General features: G+C 45.1%; 1 long non-coding RNA gene across 3 annotated transcripts in view; it reads right to left on the reverse strand.

Moving 5' to 3' along the window:
• LOC138365874 (uncharacterized) overlaps positions 1 to 26,319 on the reverse strand; it is a 471,205-nt gene that overhangs the window by 435,251 nt on the left and 9,635 nt on the right. For 2 of the 3 annotated variants that reach the window (XR_011229061.1, XR_011229059.1), the window contains exon 6: positions 11,018 to 25,313. The exons of the other annotated variant lie outside the window; for it this stretch is intronic. This is a non-coding gene — a long non-coding RNA (uncharacterized lncRNA). Of the gene's footprint in view, positions 1 to 11,017; positions 25,314 to 26,319 lie in introns of those variants that run through there. 3 annotated transcript variants of the gene reach the window in all.

Raw genomic sequence — 26,319 nt, forward strand, 5'->3', positions numbered from 1 at the left:
GCTGCGCAGACAGCGGCGCGGCAACGTGATGACGTCATGCTCGTTTGCTCGTTTATCTTTGGGAAGTTCTGTCCACTCATTTGATGTTTAGTAGTAGTTTCAACCAGAATAGGGGTTTGTTTTAGGATGGTTACCTTTCTGGGTGCCTGACCCAGTCGATAGCAGACATAAAATGCTCCAAATCACATGTGCATTTCTGTAGCCCATTGCTCCTCGTGCCTCTCTGAGGGGGCCAGGTTTTGGTTCGTGGTCCCCAGTAGGCCTAAGAACTCCATTCACACTGAAGTCAAAGTCTAATACTGTATAAGCATATCAGCCTGGATAAGTTCCGGGGAGCCTCGGTCACACCCAGAAAATGGCGTTTCATTACATTCAATGCTGGTTTTTTATGTTTTTTATTTTTATTTATTTATTATTATTGTTTTGCTATAAAATATAAATTTTTAGCACTGCCTCTTGTCATTAATTTTATGATAATCAAATTCGCCACTTATGGTAAGCAAAGTTTTTAAAAAATGCTTTATATTTAGGCAATATTATTTTATGAAGCTGTAATGTAATACTGTACTAGTAGCTATAATATTGTTTGACCATATTTGGTCTACCTACCAATTTTAAACTAAAAGAGAGCGAAATAGTAAGTTAGGGACGGCTTTTCTGGGGGAGCCACCCAGCGATTACCTGAAGCCATCTCACTGACATTACTCCATTCTAATGAGTAATATCAGATGTTTGGCCAGATGTTAGAACCATAACCTGGACCCCCTCACAAAGGCAGGCATTGAGAATGAGTGACATTTTGCCACCTGATTGGAAAAGCATCCAGAAGGTTAGCAAAGCTTTACAGACAGCTGAAAAGTTCACAGAAAACAAAGCCTCAAAACGCCAAACAATGGCACAAACAATTTACACGCAACATAAGATTCACTCAAACTAGCTCGAAACTCGTTAGTACTGATCGCCACCAACAGGTGGTTCAGTCCCTGCCTGCATCCAGTTCCCCTAATCAGTTTTGTTGCTTATGTTCTGGTCAGTCCATTCTCCTGCAATTATAGAAATGATGAGGTCTATAGTACAGGTACAATATATATACCGACGTACAACGAAATTAGAAAGTAGAAATCGGCACTAAAGTTTCATTTTTCCCGACTAAAATAAATAGAATAAAGTTCTACTATCTAATTGCTTAGAATGGCAATCTTTGTACTATGGTGCACCTATTTACAAAAACTACTATCTAAACAAGAGAATGGGTTGGTTCTGGTAGAAGTTGGTTCTACACTAGTGCTCTGGATCCATCAGATGTAGTGAGTCCCTCTGCTTCGAGCTAAGTGCCTGCTATCCTTTGACTTTTTCCTGTAGGAGCTATTTGCTTTGAGTTTTGTTTCTTTTAGCATTCAGGTTCACCCGAGTGTTTTCTCTAACACTACCATCAAGGGGTATCTGGCTCATTTTTCCAGCTTCTGGTTCAAGGATTTAGGGGCTTTACAGGTTTTCTCCCTCGGCTTGCAGTGGAGTGGGTCGGTCACTCCCTGACTCATGGGGGTCGGGGCTTACGGGTCAGGATCCCTTCCCGGCACAGAGTTGGGTCATTGTGGGTTAGCCAGACTTGGGCATGGTCGAGATGACCTCGTCCCTTTGGTTGGAGTCCCAGTTATTCAGTTATTCCTGGTCCCTAAACAGGACTCAAGTGGGCCTATGATACATCCTTGATCTTTTGGGATTGAACAGCTTCATTGCCTGTCCAACATTCTATGTGACTACTTTGGCCCAAGTTTGCCTGCTATTACAGACTGGATCTTGGATGGTGTCCCTGGACCTCTAGGATGCATATTGGCACATACATTCCTATACATCCCAGGTATTTTCCCATAGCTCTACCTGTTTCAGCAGATTTACCCAACAAGGTATTTTGTTGATTCAACCTTCTCCTCTCTACATGTCTTTTCTGGGGGGAGCCCCTACGGCTCCCCGGAGCTATCCATGGCTGATATGGATATCCTAACTATTTTGCATCAGTCGATGTGGGTGGAGTTCTAGGCCTACCGGGGACCACGAGCCAGAACCTGGCCCCCTCAGAGAGGCACAGGGAGCAATGGCCCATAGAAATGCACATGTGATTTGGAGCATTCTATATCTGCCATCGACCGGGACAGGCACCCAGAAAGGTAAGCGCCACAAAACAAACCCCTATTCTGGTTAAACAACAAAAATCGACAAACGAGTGGACAGAACTCCCCCAGGAAAACGAACTAACAAGCATGACGTCACGCGAGCCGCGCCGCATGTCTGCGCAGCTCTCCCCTCCCCGGGATGGGGAAGGGGGAGCCCCAGACCCCCGCGCCGGCGATCCCCGCCCAAGTTCCTCGGCTGATGGGGTCAGGTTTGCTTTGCCTCGGTTTTCTTTTTGTGTTGGCATTCGCCTCTGGGGGCCGTGTGGCAGAGCTTCTTGCTCTACTCAGGCGCAGTGGTTTTTGGCTCCTATTGTCGTGATCATAGGTTTTCTTCGTCTGCGGCCGTTCTCCCTTTTTTCTGGCGAATGCCCTACCTTGGGTTGTTGTCTCGACTTCGTGTTGTGGAGTGATTCTCCGACCGCCTCCCGGGTATGTCCCCTTGTTTTTTAGGTAGTCTTTGGTGAGGTAGCTCCAGAGAGCCGTAGGGGCTCCCCCCAGAAAACCAGCATTGAATGGAATGAAACGCCATTTTCTGGGTGAGTCCCGGAGGCTCCCCGGCACCCTCCCGCCCTCCGGTCGGCGAGTTTTTCACGGTTTTGATATCCAGCCTCAGAACTGGGGCGGGGGTCTGGGGCTCCCCCTTCCCCCTCCCGGGGAGGGGGGAGCTGCGCAGACATGCGGCGCGGCTCGCGTGACGTCATGCTTGTTAGTTCGTTTTCCTGGGGGAGTTCTGTCCACTCGTTTGTCGATTTTTGTTGTTTAACCAGAATAGGGGTTTGTTTTGTGGCGCTTACCTTTCTGGGTGCCTGTCCCGGTCGATGGCAGATATAGAATGCTCCAAATCACATGTGCATTTCTATGGGCCATTGCTCCCCGTGCCTCTCTGAGGGGGCCAGGTTCTGGCTCGTGGTCCCCGGTAGGCCTAGAACTCCACCCACATCGACTGATGCAAAATAGTTAGGGTATCCATATCAGCCATGGATAGCTCCGGGGAGCCTCCGGGACTCACCCAGAAAATGGCGTTTCATTACATTCAACGCTGTTTTTTTTTTTTTTTATACAGATCTTTTAACTATTTTTATTGTGAGCAGATGGCTGGGTTATTGGTGTCCCACCTGCATCTTTCCTCAGTGCAACAGTATGAGATTGTCTGGAGCTTGTTTAGCCATTATCTGTCCCTTCATAGTCTTCGGTTTTGGCCAGGTTGTCCTGTTCTTTTTGGCTTGGTTGTTTCTCAATCATCGCATAACTAATACTGTTGCCTCTTATTGTTCCGTGTTAGTGGAGCCACTGTTGCTTGAGTTCGGTGACAACGTCTCAATGCCATTATATAAGTTGTCTCATGCATTTTTCACCTCTGGCCCATGCTCCTCCTAAGCCATCTTGGTCTCTTGACCAGGGTTTTGACTTCTTCCTCTCCTCAGTTTACAGTGACCCCTTTGGCTCATGATATCTTTCTTAAAGCTGTGTCTTTGTTGGTTCTTGCATCTGGCTTTCAAGCTAGGGGGCTTCAGGTCTTTCTCTCGAGCTTTTTCCTTTGGGCCTGGTGGGCAGTTTGGTCATTTGCAGCTTTCTTCTTTTCTGGCAAAAAATGAGCTGACTGACTTCTAGAGGGCAGCAGGTACTCTGAGAGAGAACTCTATCAACATCAGAGGCCTGAGACTGTTCAACACGCTTCCACTACACATAAAGAGGCATTACTGGCCGACCACTCACAGTGTTCAAGAGAGAACTGGATAAGCACCTCCAAAGGATACCTGATCAACCAGGCTGTGATTCGTACATCAGGCTGCGAGCAGCTGTGTCCAACAGCCTGGTTAACCAGTTCAGCAACCAGGAGGCCTGGTCGACAACCGGGCCGCGGGGACGCTAAGCCCCGGTAGCACCTTAAGGTAAGGAGGGTTCCCTTGGTGATTGATACTTGGTGGTCTGGCTGGGAGTACAGTACATCATTTGTTGTGTCCGTTGGCGGCTCTTCTCCACTACCTGTGGGCTGCTGGTTCTGCCCCAGAGTCACCTTGTTGGTTGACCCTATTTCCTTGGTCCCCTTTTCCAAGTCTCACATTTGCTAGGTCATCCACAGTGTCATCTAGCCAGCTTGCAGTTTATGCTCGGCAGGCCTGTGGTGTTGGCAAATATGCTGTTTTGGCTGCAGTTTTCTCCAACATGTTCTGGGTTAATGTTTGGGCTCGGGCTTTGGTGGTTCTGGTGGCTCAGTATTTAGTGTTCCTGGTTTCAGTTAGTCATGTGTTGCTTTGGCCTGCATCTCATGGCTTGAGTTCTCTTCTTCTTCCTAGTACCTGCTGCCTCTCCTCCTCGTCCCTGGTAAGTCCCATTTTTCATTCTCTGTATTTAATTAGCTTCAGGGAGCCACTGGGGATTTTGCTAGAAACCTAGCATTAAATGTAATTAAATGCCTCTTTCTAGGTAGAGTCCCGATGGCTTCCTGATTCCTTCTCATCCCTCAGGTTCCTCAGTTCATCAATGAGTTGAAATGGGACATGGTAGGAAAGCAGGCAGGGGCCAGGGCCGACTGGTGGTTGCGATTGGTACTAATGAATTTCTAACTAGTTTGAGTGACACTCTTGTTTTGCGTGAATCTTTCACAGAGTTGTTTGGCAGGTTTGAGGATTCGTTTTCTATGAACTTTCCTGTAAGTCTGTAAATGTAAAGCTTTGCTGACTTTCTGGATGCTTTCCCAGTGAGGTGGCAAATTGTCAAATGTTTTCTGCACCTTTGTGAGAAGGGGACCAAGTTCTGGCTCTGGTCCCCGATAGACCAAACAGAACTGCCTCTGATGTGACCCATTAGAATAGAGCAATCTTTGCAAGATAGTTTCAGGGAGCCACTGGGGCTCTATTGGAAAGGGCCTTTAATTACATTCATCTTTTTTTTTCATCCTGTGAAATATTCAACAGAAATATTTTGAAGTCTGGATAATTCAGCTTGGCCTTATCTCTGAACACCACTGCTGCTTGTCATGTACTGATAGTGCATTTGTGTAAAACTAAGTGTAAAAATCCTGTTATTCAGTGAAGAATAGTTGTATATAAACGGTAGTATTTTTTATGCAGTTTCATTAAATGCATCATTATCATAGTTAATTTTATTAAGTGTATATATATATATATAATGACTTTATATATATACAGAATAATATATATATATATATATATATATATATATATATATATATATATATATATATATATATATATATATATATATATATATATATATATATATATATATATAATATATATATATACAGTGGCACCTCGACTTGCGATTGCCCCTACTTACGATAATTTCGAGTTATGATGTAAATTTCATCGAAAAATGTGACTCGACATCCGATGGTGTCGTCGAATTACGATATTTGTTTGTACACGTTTGGGTCGACCGAGCGCGTGGTTCCCGGTCACGCGGCCGACCTGCCTCAGTTTACTACAGCTGCCCGCTTAGTGACAATCGCACCTATAAGAAATTTTGCTTTTGTGGTGATTTTTTGCATTTTGAACATTAAAGTAATTATTATATATCACGCCATGAGTCCCAGGAAAGTCAGTGGTAAGGCTCAACATATGAGATCCCATGTAAGGATGACCATAGAGCAGAAACAAGAGATCATTCGTAAATATGAGGATGGTGTTCGGGTTGTTGGACTGGCTAGGCAGTACAACAAATCTCAGTCAATGATATCCTCCATACTGGCTAAGAAAAAGGACATTATGGGTGCTAAAGTGATGCATCATTACAGACATATGTTAAAATGAAGGGGAAAAACAAATGTCTCTTGACAAATTTGTAGTGAGACAAACAAGCACTGAACCACAACCAGGTCCTAGTGGTATTCAGGCAAAACGTATGAGTATCCCAGAGAAAACATCACTGCCTGATGTGATAATGGAAGGGGACTCCCTTCCAAACAGTAGCAACTCTCCTCCTTCCCCCTCATCACCATCTTCCATATGGCATCAAGAGCCCTCCATAAAGGTAAGATAAACTTAGGTACTGTATTGTAGTTAGAAAAAAAACATTGTATTCAGTATAAAATGTATTTGTATGTCAATATTTTGGAGGGTGGGGAACGGATTAATTCAAATCCCTTTATTTCTCATGGGAAAAATCGCTTCGACTTACGATATTTCGACTTATGATCCGTCTCTGGGAACGGATTAGCATCGTAAGTCGAGGCCCCATTGTATATATAATATATATATATATATATATATATATATATATATATATATATATATATATATATATATATATATATATATATATATATATATATATATATGTATATATATATGTATATATATATGTCGTACCTAGAAGCCAGAACGCACTTCTCAGCCTACTATGCAAGGCCCGATTTGCCTAATAAGCCAAGTTTTCCTGAATTAATATATTTTCTCTAATTTTTTTCTTATGAAATGATAAAGCTACCCATTTCATTATGTATGAGATCAATTTTTTTTTATTGGAGTTAAAATTAACGTAGATATATGACCGAACCTAACCAATCCTACCTAACCTAACCTAGCGTATCTCTATAGGTTAGGTTAGGTTAGGTAGCCGAAAAAGTTAGGTTAGGTTAGGTAGGTTAGGTAGTCGAAAACCAATTAATTCATGAAAACTTGGCTTATTAGGCAAATTGGGCCTTGCATAGTAGGCTGAGAAGTGCGTTCTGGCTACTAGGTACGACATATATATATATATATATATATATATATATATATATATATATATATATATATATATATATATATATATATATATATATATATATATATATATATATACACACATATAATACAGGTATGTTGTTAAATATGACCGAAAAAGTAAGATTAATAATTCTAACACGAATTTTCTCAATATTTCTTTTTACTGACGGTGGTAATTGAAAAATCAGGTCTCCAAAATTCATTTTTATTTCTAGTCTGATGCGACGCTTGAATGTGTTTCATAATAACTTATTACATTTTCAAAGACTTTAGTTTATACAAAATGATTTCTAAAGCTTATAAAGGAGAGGCGTGGCTCACGCTTTGTTTTACATAAATTCCTATCTCAGAAACGTTATTCTGTTAACTATACAACTTGAGACCATCGCTGCTGGTAACACTCAATTCAATACCATGTTTGGCATCATCGTGCATTACTTCACTATGTACATAGTTTAAGTGATGCAACAAGTAATTTTGTTTCTATGCATTATCTGGACTGCGTATCAGCATGAAACCTTCGACTTTTGTATGGTAAGGCAGATTCCTTTTGGGTCCGTGCAGCAACCCCTATTGACACATTTTTGCATGTAGCTGTTGTTTTAGATTTAGCTATTAGGAACAAAAGTTCCTAGTAGCACGGGCTATGGTGAGCCTGTTGTACTCTCACACACTTTTTTTGCAGTTTAAATCAAGGAAATGGTGAAGAGGTGGGGGTGCTGATATCTTTACGATATCTCAAAAGCGAAAATGCGTAGCTGCTTCAATATTTCTGGCATTGCCAGACATGGTATCGTTGCAAACGATACCCTCTGAAGATTTATAATAGATGGAATAATTTTTGGGGGGTGTAGAATTTGTGTATAGTATCCACAATAATTTAATGTTGCAAATTTCTTCATAACAGCTGAACAGCTGTGGTTGGAGGTGATCACCCTCTGATCATTATTTATCAGAATCTTTTATTTTAAGAATTGCCAATTTTTTATAGTTTTTCTTAGCGTAGTGTAATTAACAACTATAACTGGGTGCTCTTCCACCCAGCTCAACCCTTGTACGTACAGTAATGTAAGCACAGTTGACTGATAGGATTACCATTCATCTCCCACTACCACCAACCAACCACTTACCGGGGTACACTTGCTCCTGTGCTACCTTGGTTTAATATTTCTACATTGCTCTACCAGTGCCACCTTAGTTTAATATTTCTACATCACTCTACCAGTGCCAGTCAGTAGTTCTCCCTTTAAAATGATTTCTTAGCCCTATCCCCCTTGATTCTTGTATCATCCCTTAGCTACTTACCCTGCACCATTGTTTTTCTAGTGTTGATAGCCCTTATTTCTTTTTGTTGATAGCCCTTATTTCTTTTAAGTATTTATTCATTGGTCTTCTTTTGGCTACCACTTGTACTCCCAGTACCACATTTTGGTCTTCTCATACCCATTCCTAATATCCTAGCAGCTTATCATCCACTGATCCATGTTATATACATATTCCTTTTATCGTGTATTTATTTTCGTCTCCTAGCATTTTTATGATCTCCCAATTCCCATATAACCTTGGTCTTCTAGCTTCAACACTGCATGATCTACCATTCAGTTTTTATTTTATCCTAGCACTTTTTATATGGTCACTTGGCACCAACCCTTGTCTACTCACGTAGAATCATCACTGTCTTGTCTCCTGGAAACAACACCTTGTCTGACATCCTAGAACTAGCCTCTTGTCTGGTCTCCTAGGACGAATCCCTTGGTTGGTCTAGTACCAAACCTTAGTCAGGTCTCCTAGAACCACTTATCTGGTATGGTATAAAGATAGAGCCAATTCTTTTCCACACTTCTATGACAAATTCATGAAGGCCCCCGATTCTTTAACGTAGTCAAATTCATGGGGGTCCTGTCTTCAGATCAGCACCCGGACATGGGACGGGGTCAAGTGCTCTGAGGTCAAGGTGGCCAGAGAAGTGTACACGGGCGTGGGAGTGTGTGCATGAGCCTGTATGGGTGGGCATGCGGTAGCAGAAATACAAGCATGGGCGTGTGGGAGTTGACATGCGGGGGCGGACTAGACGTGAGCGTACAATGCTATATATCTGGAGATGGGTGTGTGGGACGGCGTGAGTGGAGACTTAAGCATGGGCGTGCTTGCCAGAGGGTGTAGCAGCAGTGGGCGACGCCTCATGAACCGTACTGGGCGACGCCTCATGTACCGTACTGGGCGACGCCTCATGTACCGTACTGGGCGACGCCTCATGTACCGTACTGAGTGGGAGAGAGATATGACCCCGTTTTGTGTGCTTGCCTAATTATGCTTACTTAACTCACTGAGAAAAAGTTACATGTAACTCTTGGACCTTTTAATTATCTTGTAAAAGATTGTTCAATGATATACCGTATGTTCTTAACTATATATTACCGACTTCCACTGCTTCCACTTGCTTACCACCCTCACTGAATGAGTACTTTCTTACGTGTCTCTGATACATCTGTTTTTTCAAGGTTTCATCTATTCACCTCTCTTTGCGACATAGGTTATTTCTTTTCACCTCGTATATTGTTCTTTAATTTTGCAAGATTGAATCATATTTCAATCACTGAGGAATTCAATTAAGTCTTATTTATTAGTGAGGATAATTCTGGTATTCACCATTACTTGGAACTTTTGTTCAGAGTAACTGAATCTAAAACAGTGGCCATAGGAACAAACTCAAATGTTCATTGGCAAAGTACTATTTTCAGTATTATAGACTACAACCTTGTAACCCAAATTTGTTTTGATAAATTATTTTTAATTAAAGCAAATTTCCTTTAGAGTTACAAGGGTTGTACTCTGATTATTATACTTAAAAAAAAACTTGTGGTGGTAAATGAGGTAAAAAAAAAAAGTATGAAACTTTCATAGTGTGAGCTTACAGAAAATGCTTGCACTGTATCATATACAAATTGGCTTGAAATGCTCACGTGGTATTCTACATTCTAAATATGTAGCTAATATAATTTCATTATCACCATCTTTTCCTACTACTGATGTAGTCATTACGTGACTAATTATGTTAACTCAAATTTATGCAATTTCTCAACTAGTTATATTTCAAGATTGACTGTTCACCTTAAAACCTAAAATTTCATGCAAATCCTTCGTTAGCTGTAAAACATGACCGCAAATGTGTTAAGTGAGAATGCACATATTTATCATCGAAATCTTTACCGTAACCATAAAATGTACATAAATAGATGTACACATGAAAATAAAACATGTTAAGAAATAGCTGTCACATACAGTATTAAGGGCTAAAGATATGAAAGACCTATTGCTGAAACAACTTTACGTTCGATACTAATACATGTGCTGCAGTTGCATTCAACTAGTTTGATCCGATCTTAAAACTGAAATATTCAGCAGAGGTATTTCAGTGAAATATTACAATAAACACGACCCACATATTTTTCAGATTTATAAATTTTACCAATCTTAAGCTAGAAAATAGGAACAATTACTATGACAACCTATCCTCTCAAAATGAAAATTCTTATAAAAACAACTAGTCGAATGTACAAAAATGGACCATTGCCCAAAAATATTTACAGCTGGGTGAACCAACGGTCTAGTGTACGAAAAATGTAAAAATGTTTTCCCTGCCCAGCAATCAATCGGTTGTTATGCCAAAGGTATATAATCGAGTTAGAATATAAGTCATACACTTCGGAAGTATGTATTTGCCTGCAATGAAACAATTTGTAATATATTCGTTCGGGCAGTTTTATAATTCTACGGTACTTACCGAAGTCAAATTGTAGATTATATATGAATTTGTTGATTATAATCCCAGAGTCGAATTTCGTTAAGTATCTTCAGGTGTTGTACATGAACGTCACCTCTGCTGTAACGCCCAAACTATTATTAACTAAGGCTTGAATCAAAGGTTGTGTCGACTCTGGTATCAGATATAACTTTTACCATTATTAACAAAATACCAGTTACTATTGTGTCACTTCATCTTAGATCTCGCATTGATATTCGAATACGTATAATGTAATGGTGATTGAAAATGTGTGAAATTAAGATAAATTGTAAGTTTTCGAAAATCGGGTAGAAAAACTTCAAAGATGAGGAAAACTTATTTTATAATTGAACACAATTAAAATACAAACATTTTTATACTGGGCTGTGGTCATGAAGTGGACAAGAATCAAGGTTATCTACACTACTGATCAGAAACTGATAATTTACATTTTTTATATTTATCAAAATATACATTTTTGATATTTACCAAAGTGTACTAAATCATTAAATGTTTGTTCTAGTACTATTAAAACAAATTATTTTTTAAATTGTGAAATGTTGTAGTTAATAAGAAACTGGTATGCCATTCACCCTCATTCCAGTACTAAAATATCAATAAACAAGTCGCATGTTGGCCATAGAATAGCATTAACTTCCTATTTAAGTATTAGAGATGAAAATTAGTTTAATCTGATATAGAACTACTGTACTTGATAACTGATAAATAAAATGTTGCTTCTACAAATTAGTGGAATAAAAAATATTCATTATTATTGTAATAAATGAGCTGTTTTTTTTTTAACATATTCACCAATTACTGTAAAGATCAGTCCCAATAACTTTTAAAGTGAGGAGTCATGCTATTCTATGTTCACCGGCTCACCACGATGAGGTCTGCGACTACGAGCCGGACCAGGGGTATTCGTCCAAAGGGTATCTATCCCACATGAAGAAATCACTAATGTGAAATCTTCAGTAAGGACACAAACCTTTGTTGCGTGGAACCCTAAACCACGAACCTACATTCAATTTAAATTTCTTTTATAAAAGAAATAAAAATATCTTGTAGAGGTACTTCGGGATTTTCAGTGGTAGCTAGGTTACCACCAAAAATCACTCACCAACAGCAAGCTGATGGTGATATGCTGACGACCACCCACAAGGAGTGGCAGGGACAAAACAAAGAGGATAGGATAGGATGAACACATAAGACACATCGTGATCTAGACTGCACTGCCAGATTGTTGACTACGGCAACAGCAGTGCATTAACTTATTTCACTCAGCTGAATAGTAAGCTCTGGCTGGGTTGACAAACCAGATACTGTAGATAATTAACTGACTGAAAAGACACCATGGCAAGTTTAAATGACTAACCAGGAATTGGAGTTCTAGTCAATCTCGCAGGTCCCTCGGTTCTACTCCATCAGACCCTCTATTCTTGACCGTCACTTTTAGTTCACCTACCAGGCCCGCTTTTAGACCATCATTCATGCTCTTGATTCTATTCCATAACTCAGACCCTCGCCTTCAGCCCATCATCGTGGCACTTGCTTATACTCCACCATCTAAACACTTGCAGACCATAACCCGTACTTTCACTTATAATCCCCAACCCTTGCTTCCAGGCCAACATCCATTCTCTGGCTTCCCATCATCATGACACTCGCTTCTAGCCTACCACACGGGCTCTTAACTGACCAAGGCCTTCGCCTGTGATCCATCACCCAAGACAGACCCTCTGTTCTTGACCGTCACTTCTAGTTCACCCACCAGGCCCGCTTTTAGACCATCATTCATGCTCTTGATTCTATTCCATAACTCAGACCCTCGCCTTCAGACCATCATCGTGGCACTTGCTTATACTCCACCATCTAAACACTTGCAGACCATAACCCATACTTTCACTTATAATCCCCAACCCTTGCTTACAGTCCAACATCCATTTTCTGGCTTCCCATCATCATGACACTCGCTTCTAGAATACCACACGGGCTCTTAACTCAGACCTATGATCAAGGCCTTCGCCTGTGATCCATCACCCAAGTCCTCGCCTGTGACTCATAACCAAAGCCCCCGCCTGTGACTCATAGCCCAAGCCCTCGCCTGTAGCCTATAACCCACACCCTAGCATTTAACCGATCACAAAGCTTTTCGCCTCTAACCCATCTCCCAGACCCTAGCCCATCAAGGTCATCGCCTTCAAGTCAATCATCCAGACCCCTCGAGTGTGGCCCATCACCCAAGCCCTTCACTATGGCTCATCACCCAAGCCCCTATAGCCCATCAACTAGGCCCTCGCCTGTCGCCCAATACTCATGTCGTCCCCTGTTGTGCATCATGAATCGCCTGAGACCTATCACCTAGACTATTCCCTCACTTCTAGTCCATCGTGAAAGCCCTCGTTTTTGGGCCATCGCGAAGGCTCTCGGCTATGGCTCGTCATAAAGACATTCGCCTGTGGCCCACCACCCAGAACCTTTCCCAGATCCCTGGATGCGGCTTTTCACCTTGAAAGAGTCACATCACCCCAAGCCTTCGCCAGAGTCCCATCACGCCAGTCTCATCACACCAAGCCTTCGCCTGGATCTCATTACACCAAGCCTTCGCCTGAATCTAATCAAACCAAACCTTCGTCTGAATCTCATCACACCAAACCTTTGCCTTATCACACCAAGCCTTCGCCTGAATCTCATCACACCAAGCCTTCGCCTAAATCTCATCACACCAAGCCTTCGCCTGAATCTAATCAAACCAAACCTTCGTCTGAATCTCATCACACCAAGCCTTCGCCTGAATCTAATCAAACTAAACCTTCGCCTGAATCTCATCACACCAAGCCTTCGCCTGAATCTAATCACATCAAATCTTTACCAGAGTCCCATCACACCAAGCCTTTAATCACATCAAATCTTTACCAGAGTTCCATCACACCAAGCCTTCGCCTAAATCTCATCACACCAAGCCTTCGCCTAAATCTCATCACACCAAGCCTTCTTTATCTCATCACACCAAGCCTTTGCCTTTATCTCATCACACCAAGCCTTTGCCTTTATCTCATCACATCAAGACTTTGCCAGTCTCATCACACCAAGCCTTCGTCTATGTCTCATCACTCCAAGCCTTCACCTTTGTCTCATGACACCAAGCCTTTGCCTTTATCTTATCACATCAAGCCTTGTCAGTCTCATCACACCAAGCCTTTGCCTTTATCTCATCACATCAAGACTTTGCCAGTCTCTTCACACCAAGCCTTCGTCTTTGTCTCATCACTCCAAGCCTTCGCCTTTGTCTCATGACATCAAGCCTTTGCCTTTATCTCATCACATCAAGACTTTGCCAGAGTCTCATCACACCAAGCCTTTGCCTTTATCTCATCACATCAAGACTTTGCCAGTCTCATCACACCAAGCCTTCGTCTTTGTCTCATCACTCCAAGCCTTCGCCTTTGTCTCATGACATCAAGCCTTTGCCTTTATCTCATCACATCAAGACTTTGCCAGTCTCATCACACCAAGCCTTCGCCTTTATCTCATCACACCAAGCCTTCGCCTTTATCTCATCACACCAAGCCTTCGCCTTTATCTCATCTCATCAAGACTTTGCCAGAGTCTCATCACACCAAGCCTTCGCCTTTGTCTCATCACACCAAGCCTTCGCCTTTATCTAATCACATCAAGACTTTGCCAGTCTCATCACACCAAGCCTTTGCCTTATCACACCAAGCCTTTGCCTTATCACACCAAGCCTTTGCCTTTGTCTCATCACTCCAAGCCTTCGCCTGAGTCCCATCATCCCAAGCCTTTGCCTGAGTCCCATCATCCCAAGCCTTTGCCTGAGTCCCATCATCCCAAGCCTTTGCCCGAGTCCCATCATACCAAGCTTTCGCCTTAGTCCCATCACCACAAACCTTTGCCTAAGTCCCATCATCCTGATACTCGCTTCTAGCCTATCACCCGGACCCTCGCCTTTAGTCTATCACACCAGACCCTAGTATCTCGACTATTACCCTAGTTTCTAGTCCATCACTCATTCCCTCACTTATAGTCCACCACCCTAGATTTTAGCTGGCAATCCATCACCCATTTCCTCCTTTCTAGTCCATAACGCTTTCCTTTGCCTCTAGCCCATCACGCTTTCCCTTGCTTCTAGTGCATCACGCTTTCCCTTGCTTCTAGTGCATCACGCTTTCCCTTGGCTCTAATCCATCATGCTTTCCCTTGGCTCTAGTCCCTCATGCTTTCCCTTGGCGCTAGTCCCTCATGCTTTCCCTTGGCTCTAGTCCCTTATGCTTTCTCTTGGCTCTAGTCCATCATGCTTTACCTTGACTCTAGTCCATCATGCGTTCCCTGCGTCCTAGTGTATTTATCATGTCGACACATCCATTACCCCTACCTGTGTAGGGGTAATGGAGGTCCTACCCATCACGCAGGATCTTGCGTGTTGCCTATCATTCACGTTCTCGCGTATTGCCCATAAACGAGCCCCTCGCCTGTAGCCCATCACCCTGCCTCTAGTCTCTAGACATCTCCCAGGCCTTAGCCTGTAGCCCATCACCCTGACTCTAGCCTCCAGCATATCACAAAGGCCTTAACCTATAGCCCATCACCCTGCCTCTAGACATCATCCAGGCCTTAGCCTGTAACCCATCACCCTGACTAGCCTCTAGGACATCATCCAGGCGTTAGCCTGTAGCCCATCACCCTGACTCTAGACATCATCCAGGCCTTAGCCTGTAGCCCATCACCCTGACTATCCTCTAGGACATCATCCAGGTCTTAGCCTGTAGCCCATCACCCTGCCTCTAGTCTCTATACATCATCTAGGCCTTAGCCTGTAGCCCATCACCCTGCCTCTAGATCATCCAGGCCTCAGCCTGTAGCCCATCACCCTGACTAGCTTCTTGGACATCTTCCAGGCTTTAGCCTGTAGCCCATCACCCTGCCTCTAGTCTCTAGACATCATTTAGGCCTTAGCCCATCACCCTGCCTCTAGTCTCTAGACATCATTTAGGCCTTAGCCCATCACCCTGCCTCTAGTCTCTAGACATCATTTAGGTCTTAGCCCATCACCCTGCCTCTAGTCTCTAGACATCATCTAGGCCTTAGCCTGTAGCCCATCACCCTGACTCTAGCCTCTAGGACATCACCCAGGCCTTAGCCTGTAGCCCATCACCCTGACTCTAGTCTCTAGACATCATCCAGGCCTTAGCCTGTAGCCCATCACCCTGACTAGCCTCTAGGACATCATCCAGGCGTTAGCCTGTAGCCCATCACCCTGACTCTAGACATCATCCAGGCCTTAGCCTGTATCCCATCACCCTGACTATCCTCTAGGACATCATCCAGGTCTTAGCCTGTAGCCCATCACCCTGCCTCTAGTCTCTATACATCATCTAGGCCTTAGCCTGTAGCCCATCACCCTGCCTCTAGATCATCCAGGCCTCAGCCTGTAGCCCATCACCCTGACTAGCTTCTTGGACATCTTCCAGGCTTTAGCCTGTAGCCCATCACCCTGCCTCTAGTCTCTAGACATCATTTAGGCCTTAGCCCATCACCCTGCCTCTAGTCTCTAGACATCATCTAGGCCTTAGCCTGTAGCCCATCACCCTGACTCTAGCCTCCAGCCTATCATCCAGGCCTTAAACAGTAGCCCATCACCCTGACTCTAGCCTCTAGGACATCACCCAGGCCTTAGCCTGTAGCCCATCACCCTGACTCTAGTCTCTAGACATCATCCAGGCCTTAGCCTGTAGCCCATCACCCTGCTTATAGAACATCATCCAGGCCTTAGCCTGTAGCCCATCACCCTGCCTAAAGAACATCATCCAGCCCTTAGCCTGTAGCCCATCACCCTCACTAGCTTCTTGGACATCATCCAGGCCTTAGCCTGTAGCCCATCACCCTGCCTATAGAACATCATCCAGGCCTTAGCCTGTAGCCCATCACCCTCACTAGCTTCTTGGACATCATCCAGGCCTTAGCCTGTAGCCCATCACCCTGCCTATAGAACATCATCCAGGCCTTAGCCTGTAGCCCATCATCCTGCCTATAGAACATCATCCAGGCTTTAGCCTGTAGCCCATCACCCTCACTAGCTTCTTGGACATCATCCAGGCCTTAGCCTGTAGCCCATCACCCTGCCTATAGAACATCATCCAGGCCTTAGCCTGTAGCCCATCACCCTCACTAGCTTCTTGGACATCATCCAGGCCTTAGCCTGTAGCCCATCACCCTGCCTATAGAACATCATCCAGGCCTTAGCCTGTAGCCCATAACCCTGCCTCTAGTCTCTAGACATCATCCAGGCCTTAGCCTGGAGCCCATCACCCTGCCTCTAGTCTCTATACATCATCTAGTCAACCTGTAGCCCATCACCCTCCCTCTAGAACATCATCCAGGCCTTAGCCTGGAGCCCATCACCCTGCCTCTAATCTCTAAACATCATCCAGGCCTTAGCCTGTAGCCCATCACCCTCACTAGCTTCTTGGACATCATCCAGGCCTTAGCCTGTAGCCCATCACCCTGCCTATAGAACATCATCCAGGCCTTAGCCTGTAGCCCATCACCCTGCCTATAGAACATCATCCAGGCCTTAGCCTGGAGCCCATCACCCTGCCTAAAGAACATCATCCAGGCCTTAGCCTGTAGCCCATCACCCTCACTAGCTTCTTGGATATCATCCAGGCCTTAGCCTGTAGCCCATAACCCTGCCTCTAGTCTCTAGACATCATCCAGGCCTTAGCCTGGAGCCCATCACCCTGCCTCTAGTCTATACATCATCTAGTCCTTAACCTGTAGCCCATCACCCTCCCTCTAGAACATCATCCAGGCCTTAGCCTGGAGCCCATCACCCTGCCTCTAATCTCTAGACATCATCCAGGCCTTAGCCTGTAGCCCATCACCCTCACTAGCTTCTTGGACATCATCCAGGCCTTAGCCTGTAGCCCATCACCCTCACTAGCTTCTTGGACATCATCCAAGCCTTAGCCTGGAGCCCATCACCCTGCCTCTAGTCTCTATACATCATCTAGTCCTTAGCCTGTAGCCCATCACCCTGACTATAGATCATCATCCAGGCCTTAGCCTGTAGCCCATCACCTTCACTAGCTTCTTGGACATCATCTAGGCCTTAGCCTGTAGCCCATCACCCTGCCTATAGAACATCATCCAGGCCTTAGCCTGTAGCCCATCACCCTGCTTATAGAACATCATCCAGGCCTTAGCCTGTAGCCCATCACCCTGCCTAAAGAACATCATCCAGGCCTTAGCCTGTAGCGCATCACCCTCACTAGCTTCTTGGACATCATCCAGGCCTTAGCCTGTAGCCCATCACCCTGCCTATAGAACATCATCCAGGTCTTAGCCTGTAGCCCATCACCCTGCCTATAGAACATCATCCAGGCCTTAGCCTGTAGCCCATCACCCTCACTAGCTTCTTGAACATCATCCAGGCCTTAGCCTGTAGCCCATCACCCTACCTATAGAACATCATCCAGGCCTTAGCCTGTAGCCCATCACTCTGCCTATAGAACATCATCCAGGCCTTAGCCTGTAGCCCATCACCCTGCCTATAGAACATCATCCAGGCCTTAGCCTGTAGCCCATCACCCTGCCTAAAGAACATTATCCAGGCCTTAGCCCATCACCCTCACTAGCTTCTTAAGACATCATCCAGGCCTTAGCCTGTAGCCCATCACCCTGCTTATAGAACATCATCCAGGCCTTAGCCTGTAGCCCATCACCCTGCCTAAAGAACATCATCCAGGCCTTAGCCTGTAGCCCATCACCCTCACTAGCTTCTTGGACATCATCCAGGCCTTAGCCTGTAGCCCATCACCCTGCCTATAGAACATCATCCAGGTCTTAGCCTGTAGCCCATCACCCTGCCTATAGAACATCATCCAGGCCTTAGCCTGTAGCCCATCACCGTCACTAGCTTCTTGAACATCATCCAGGCCTTAGCCTGTAGCTCGTCACCCTGCCTCTAGTCTCTAGACATCATCCAGGCCTTAGCCTGTAGCCCATCACCCTCACTAGCTTCTTGGACATCATCCAGGCCTTAGCCTGTAGCCCATCACCCTGCCTATAGAACATCATCCAGGCCTTAGCTTGTAGCCCATCACCCTGACTAGCTTCTTGGACATCATCCAGGCCTTAGCCTGTAGCCCATCACCCTGCCTATAGAACATCATCCAGGCCTTAGCCTGTAGCCCATCACCCTGCCTATAGAACATCACCCAGGCCTTAGCCTGTAGCCCATCACCCTGCCTATAGAACATCACCCAGGCCTTAGCCTGTAGCCCATCACCCTCACTAGCTTCTTGGACATCATGCAGGCTTTAGCCTGTAGCCCATCACCCTGCCTATAGAACATCATCCAGGCCTTAGCTGTAGCCCATAACCCTGCCTCTAGTCTCTAGACATCATCCAGGCCTTAGCCTGGAGCCCATCACCCTGCCTCTAGTCTATACATCATCTAGTCCTTAACCTGTAGCCCATCACCCTCCCTCTAGAACATCATCCAGGCCTTAGCCTGGAGCCCATCACCCTGCCTCTAATCTCTAGACATCATCCAGGCCTTAGCCTGTAGCCCATCACCCTCACTAGCTTCTTGGACATCATCCAGGCCTTAGCCTGTAGCCCATCACCCTCACTAGCTTCTTGGACATCATCCAAGCCTTAGCCTGGAGCCCATCACCCTGCCTCTAGTCTCTATACATCATCTAGTCCTTAGCCTGTAGCCCATCACCCTGACTATAGATCATCATCCAGGCCTTAGCCTGTAGCCCATCACCTTCACTAGCTTCTTGGACATCATCTAGGCCTTAGCCTGTAGCCCATCACCCTGCCTATAGAACATCATCCAGGCCTTAGCCTGTAGCCCATCACCCTGCTTATAGAACATCATCCAGGCCTTAGCCTGTAGCCCATCACCCTGCCTAAAGAACATCATCCAGGCCTTAGCCTGTAGCGCATCACCCTCACTAGCTTCTTGGACATCATCCAGGCCTTAGCCTGTAGCCCATCACCCTGCCTATAGAACATCATCCAGGTCTTAGCCTGTAGCCCATCACCCTGCCTATAGAACATCATCCAGGCCTTAGCCTGTAGCCCATCACCCTCACTAGCTTCTTGAACATCATCCAGGCCTTAGCCTGTAGCCCATCACCCTACCTATAGAACATCATCCAGGCCTTAGCCTGTAGCCCATCACTCTGCCTATAGAACATCATCCAGGCCTTAGCCTGTAGCCCATCACCCTGCCTATAGAACATCATCCAGGCCTTAGCCTGTAGCCCATCACCCTGCCTAAAGAACATTATCCAGGCCTTAGCCCATCACCCTCACTAGCTTCTTAAGACATCATCCAGGCCTTAGCCTGTAGCCCATCACCCTGCTTATAGAACATCATCCAGGCCTTAGCCTGTAGCCCATCACCCTGCCTAAAGAACATCATCCAGGCCTTAGCCTGTAGCCCATCACCCTCACTAGCTTCTTGGACATCATCCAGGCCTTAGCCTGTAGCCCATCACCCTGCCTATAGAACATCATCCAGGTCTTAGCCTGTAGCCCATCACCCTGCCTATAGAACATCATCCAGGCCTTAGCCTGTAGCCCATCACCGTCACTAGCTTCTTGAACATCATCCAGGCCTTAGCCTGTAGCTCGTCACCCTGCCTCTAGTCTCTAGACATCATCCAGGCCTTAGCCTGTAGCCCATCACCCTCACTAGCTTCTTGGACATCATCCAGGCCTTAGCCTGTAGCCCATCACCCTGCCTATAGAACATCATCCAGGCCTTAGCTTGTAGCCCATCACCCTGACTAGCTTCTTGGACATCATCCAGGCCTTAGCCTGTAGCCCATCACCCTGCCTATAGAACATCATCCAGGCCTTAGCCTGTAGCCCATCACCCTGCCTATAGAACATCACCCAGGCCTTAGCTTGTAGCCCATCACCCTGCCTATAGAACATCACCCAGGCCTTAGCCTGTAGCCCATCACCCTCACTAGCTTCTTGGACATCATGCAGGCTTTAGCCTGTAGCCCATCACCCTGCCTATAGAACATCATCCAGGCCTTAGCTGTAGCCCATAACCCTGCCTCTAGTCTCTAGACATCATCCAGGCCTTAGCCTGGAGCCCATCACCCTGCCTCTAGTCTCTATACATCATCTAGTCCTTAACCTGTAGCCCATCACCCTGCCTGTAGAACATCATCCAGGCCTTAGCCTGGAGCCCATCACCCTGCCTCTAATCTCTAGACATCATCCAGGCCTTAGCCTGTAGCCCATCACCCTGACTAGCTTCTTGGACATCATCCAGGCCTTAGCCTGTAGCCCATCACCCTGACTCCAGCCTCTAGGATATCATCCAGGCCTTAGCCTGTAGCCTATCACCCTGGCTAGCCTCTTGGATATCATTCAGGCCTTAGCCTTTAGCCCATCACACAGTGCCTTTCCTATTACCCAGGTCCAGGCCCATCAACTCTAACCATCGCCTGTTGCGAATGACAAAGGACCTTGCCTCTAGTCTACCATCTCTGAAGCACTAACTCCTAGTTGAACACCCAGGCCCTTACCTCTTAGTCTATCATTCAGACACCCTGATTGTGGCCCATCACGGAGCTAAGATCGATTCTAAGCTTTTGAATATTTTGTCCTAAATGCGGTGCTAGTTATAAGGTTCAGTGGGATATTTAGGTTTACTAGGTCAAGGAAAATGAGGTTAGATGAGCAATATCACATCGGGCAGACTCATAAGAGGAGCCTCATCGGACAAAGTCTCACCAGGGAAAAGGAAGGTAATTTTAGGTTAACTAGGTTGTAGGATAGTTAGGTTTGATAAGAATAATATCCCGTCGGGCAGACTCATAAGAGGAGCCTCACTGGATATATGTTAGAAGACATTTGGTAAGAATAGCATCCGCTTGGGACAAGAAACATTCTTGGCAAGCCCTCACTCCTAGTCCATTACCCAAAACCTAGGTTCTTAATTCTAGTCCATCACCCAGGTCCCTCGGTTGTTGTCTATCACGAAGGTCCCTAGCTTCTTGTCTTATTACCTTGGTTCTCACTTCTAGTCCATCACCCAGGACTTCGCATGAAGCATATTATCCATGCCATTGACATGGATAATATGCAACTTCCAGTCGTTTGCTTCTCGATGATTATCCAGCCCCCCACTTATAGTCCATCATAACGCACTCGACTCCAGCCCATTACCTAGACTCTCTACCGTGGCCTACCATACAGGTCTTTGCCCTCCTAGTCCATTACCCAAAACCTCCTAGGTTCTTAATTCTAGTCCATCACCCAGGTCCCTCGGTTGTTGTCTATCACGAAGGTCCCTAGCTTCTTGTCTTATTACCTTGGTTCTCACTTCTAGTCCATCACCCAGGACTTCGCATGAAGCATATTATCCATGCCATTGACATGGATAATATGCAACTTCCAGTCGTTTGCTTCTCGATGATTATCCAGCCCCCCACTTATAGTCCATCATAACGCACTCGACTCCAGCCCATTACCTAGACTCTCTACCGTGGCCTACCATACAGGTCTTTGCCCTCCTAGTCCATTACCCAAAACCTCCTAGGTTCTTAATTCTAGTCCATCACCCAGGTCCCTCGGTTGTTGTCTATCACGAAGGTCCCTAGCTTCTTGTCTTATTACCTTGGTTCTCACTTCTAGTCCATCACCCAGGACTTCGCATGAAGCATATTATCCATGTCATTGACATGGATAATATGCAACTTCCAGTCGTTTGCTTCTCGATGATCATCCAGCCCCCCGCTTATAGTCCATTATAACGCACTCGACTCCAGCCCATTACCTAGACTCTCTACCGTGGCCTACCATACAGGTCTTTCACAGTGACTTAACTCCCAGGCCCTCGCCCGTGACCAATTTCCTAGACCTTCACCCAGGCCCCCCGCCGAGATCATGTGGCCCATAATCTAGGCCCTCACATGTGGCCTATAAACCTAGGCCATATTCCCACCCAGGGCCTCGCCTGTTGCCCATCACCCAGACCCTCACATCTAACCCATCACCCAGACTAGCCTATTGGACATCATTCAGGCCCTTGCCTGTAGCCCATCATCTAGATCCTTGATCATTCTCCATCACGAAGGCCCTCAACTGTGGCCTATCGCCTAGACCCCTAGCCTTTGACGCCATCACGCAGGCCCTTGCGTGTTGCCTATCGTTCACGTTCTCACGTGAATGCCTATAAACGAGCCCCTCACCTATAACCTCGCCTGTGGCCCACCACAGAGACCATTGCGTGCAGCCCATCACCGATACACCCTCGCCCGTTACCGTAGCTCTCACCTAAGGCCCATCACAAACCCTCGCCTAAAGTCCATCATCCAATGTCATCGCTTGTGGCTCATCACCCAGGCCCTTTCATTTAGCACATCACAAAGGTTTTCGCCTCTAAACCATCAAAAACTTACTCGCCTCTCGCTCAGACCTCAGTCTATCATCCAGACCCCCTTGCCTCAGTCCATCATCCAGATTCCTTGCCTATGACCACCAATAAAGGCATTCACATCTAACCCATCACTCAAGACTCCTCGACCCTCGACTACGGCCAACAAATATTTCTACTTCGGCCGGGAATCGAACCCGGACCCTTAGAACTACGACCCCCAAGCGCTGTCCACTCAGCCGCGAGGTCCCGTGGCCGAGGTACATCACTCAGGACCTTTGCCTGAATGCTCTTCTCCCTCGCCCATCCTTGTGGCCCACCACCATTTAGCCTGAAGACCAACATCCAGATCCTAGCCTGTGGATCATCAACAAGGCCCGAGGAACCATTAACAAAGTCCTCGCCTAATAGCCCTTTGTCCAGACCCTCGCCTATAGCCTTTTGTCCAAGGCCTCGCCTATAGCCCATCGTCAAGGCCTCGCCTGTAGCATATCGTCAAGGCCCTCACCTGTAGCCCATCATCCAGGCCCCTCACCCATAGCCCATCGTGCAGGCCCTCACATGAAGCCCATCGCCCAGGCCCTCGCCTATGGCCTATCGTCTAAGTTCTCGCCTACAGCCCATCGCAGAGACCCTCGCCTGTAGCCCATCACCCAAACTCTAGCCTCTAGGACATCATCCAGGACTTTGCCATTTACCTTAGCCTGTGGACCATCACCATTTAGCCTGTGGACCATCACCATTTAGCCTATGGACTATCACCCCAGATCCTAGCCTATGGACCATCACCAGGCCTTTCTTGTGGCCCATCGTCCAGACCCCTCGCCTATAGCCCATCGTTCAGACCCCTCGCCTATAGCCCATCGTCCAGACCCCTCGCCTGTAGCCCATCGTCCAGGCCCTTGCCAATAGCCCATTACCCAGACACTCGCCTATAACCCATCGTCCAGACTCGCCTGTAGCCCATTGGCCAGACCCTCGCCTGTAGCCCATCGTCCAGACCCCTCGCCTGTAAACAATAAGTCCAGACCCTCGCCTATAGCCCATCATCCAGACTCGCCTGTAGCCTATCCTCCAGGCCCTAGCCTCTGGCCCATCACCCACACTCGCTTCATCTATAACTCGGCCCCTCGCCTCAGACCCCATCAGCCAGTCCCTATCACCCAGGCATCCGCATCAGACCCCATCAGCCAGTCCCTATCACCCAGGCATCCGCATCAGACCCCATCAGCCAGTCCCTATCACCCAGGCATCCGCATCAGACCCCATCAGCCAGTCCCTATCACCCAGTCATCCGCATCAGACCCCATCAACCAATCCCTTACCTGTGGCCCCATCCCATCACCTATGCCCTCGCCAGTAATGCATAACCCATTCCCTCGCCTCTTTTCCATCATTGTAGACACTAGTGTCTAAACCATCGTCTAGTCCCTAACATCTATTCCATTACCCATTTCCTCGTATCTAGGCCATCACAGGGAGCCTTTAATAAATTTGTTTGATTAATCAAGATGGCTCTATTTAGGTTTGGTTTAGTATAATAAACTTAAATTTTTTAAGTTTCTAATTTGTTTTGTAGTAAATTCTGAAAATCAATCCATCATTAAACAGCTATGTTTCTTTCATTAGCTATCAAAACGTGGCTCTTGACCTCCTCACAGAATCTTAGCGGTTTTCTTTGCAACACTATACTATATCTGAATAAAATACTAAATATATAATAATTAAATCCTTCAACATGGAAAATTAATATCCAAAGAAATATTTAATAATTAAATCCTTAATCATGGAAAATTAATATCCAATTTCCCATTTTCATGGGATTAGGTACTTTGCAAAGAGGTTCACAATGCCTCTTCCTATTTTCATTGAATGTTGCAGGGAGCAAGCTGCATGTGGGGCTTCTTTTAACATTGTTGGGGTTGCCAGATTGAGAAACTAATAACAAACCCTAGTTTTACAATATTAATTTCACCATATCCGGGACTATATCACTGATAATTCATCTTTAGCGTTTACTAATTTACTTTTCAAATTTGTAATTAAATACTGTGCAATACTTACACTAAAATATTGCAGTCGGCTGAATTTTCTTCCTCGAATGACATAGGTTAAACTGGTAGTGCCCTCGCTTTAAGTCCTCCACGGCTGCGAATAGACTTAAATTTCAGCATTGAAGACTGCATCTGCAAAATATATGCTTTTAAATATTTTAATACATTGATGTGATTAATGCGTCATAATACTGTGACTTCAACAATTAAATACAATGCTCACAAAACGAAAATGAAAACAGTTGACATGTCTACTATGGTAATGACCGAAGATGGTATGAAAACCTCATAAACTCTAGAAATTCAACGCAGGAAATTCAATGCAGGAGCTTACTGGTTTTTAAGTCATTGACTATTTGAAAAACGTAAATAACAATGATTTTACTAACCGCTTTAGTTAAGTAATTATAGTGATTAATGTCACAAGAAAGTTATTAAAAGAATACTTAAATTTCATATGCATATACTGTACTACTTTGCTTAAAAATTTTACAATTTAATAATACAAATCAATATAGGTCTACCTACTATGGAGGACATAATTAAGTTAAACTGGTACGGTTAGCTCTATATGTCCGTCCTTAACCCTCTGCATCTCTTCCATAGTGTCCAAGATCCAGCTATATCTCTTCCATTAATTGTCCAAGTTCCAGCTACATCTCTTCCATTAATTGTCCAAGATCCAGCTACATCTCTTCCATTAACTGTCCAAAATGTGGCTTTTGACCTCTCCGCAATCTTAGCTGGTGTCTTTGTCTACCTCACTAAATACTATCACATGTTCTTAATTATAGAAAATTTGTATCTAAATTCCCCATTTACATGAGATTTAATATTTAGCCAAGAGGTTCTCAATGTTTGTATCTAAATTTCCCATTTTCATAGGATTTAATATTTAGCCAAGAGGTTCTCAATGTTTGTATCTAAATTTCCCATTTTCATAGGATTTAATATTTAGCCAAGAGGTTCTCAATGCCTCTTCCTATTTTCATTCAATGTTGCGGGGAGCAGGCTGCATATAAGGCTTTCTGTAACATTGTGGGGTTGCCATATTGAGAAACCAATAACAAACACTAGTTTTACCATGTTAATTTATATCACTATAAGTTGTCTTTTGCTTCAACTAAAATTACTGTTC

Source organism: Procambarus clarkii, chromosome 18 (genome assembly GCF_040958095.1).
Source record: "Procambarus clarkii isolate CNS0578487 chromosome 18, FALCON_Pclarkii_2.0, whole genome shotgun sequence".
NCBI classification, from domain to species: domain Eukaryota; kingdom Metazoa; phylum Arthropoda; class Malacostraca; order Decapoda; family Cambaridae; genus Procambarus; species Procambarus clarkii.